The 698-nt window shown below is 42.6% G+C and overlaps 1 non-coding gene across 1 annotated transcript; it reads right to left on the bottom strand.

Annotated features, from left to right (window-relative positions):
- Nucleotides 1–305: 305 nt before the first annotated feature.
- On the bottom strand, nucleotides 306–407 carry LOC128247944 (U6 spliceosomal RNA). Its single transcript, XR_008264283.1, has one exon. It is a non-coding gene; the product is annotated as a U6 spliceosomal RNA (small nuclear RNA).
- Between the last annotated feature and the right edge of the window lie 291 nt (nucleotides 408–698).

Below are 698 nucleotides of genomic sequence, written 5' to 3'. Positions count from 1 at the left end.
GGTTCCAGTTGATCCGATCAACAGAACAGCCTGCTCGTGAAATTAACGTGAAAGTGGCTGTGCATTCCACAGACACGCGAACCCTTAACGTAGTTCTCAAAGTGATTCAGGATGACGCAGAATATGACAAGGCCGGCACTTCGAATTACAGGTACAGCTCATTTTTGCAAACTGAGTTCATTGGGGCAACGTGAAATAAAGTATCTTGCTGAAGGACTCAATGCGTCGCCCTGACTTGGACTCACGGCATGACGATCATAAGCAGAATACTGAACCATTGAGTCATGCGCCTTCGCACAATCGCAAAACATATGGAACACTTCACGAATTTGCGTGTCATTGTTGCACTGGGCCATACTAATCTTCTCTGTATTGTTTCAATTATATAATATGTGCTGCTGAAGCGAGTAGAAAGGGATTCCCAATCTTCGGTTTCGTTGTTGTTCTTTTTGTTATTGTCATTAGTCAGTAGTTGTCATTGTTTAGTATTCGTCAGCCTTAAGCTTGCTGATCTATGTTGGGTGAAAACATTCCAGACGCAACCAAGTCAACTTCTGTAGGATGGAAATAAATATCGAGAGTACATCATTGTTTAATGTGCCGTGGGATCTGATTTGAAGGGTAACTGGGTACTTATTTTTGAAGCAGTTTGAACGAACACGTAAAATGATCGCTCGTTCGTACTGCTTGCTGCTTGT

Source organism: Octopus bimaculoides, chromosome 5 (assembly GCF_001194135.2).
Source record: "Octopus bimaculoides isolate UCB-OBI-ISO-001 chromosome 5, ASM119413v2, whole genome shotgun sequence".
In the NCBI taxonomy this organism is placed as follows: domain Eukaryota; kingdom Metazoa; phylum Mollusca; class Cephalopoda; order Octopoda; family Octopodidae; genus Octopus; species Octopus bimaculoides.
This window is presented reverse-complemented; position numbering and strand designations above follow the sequence as displayed.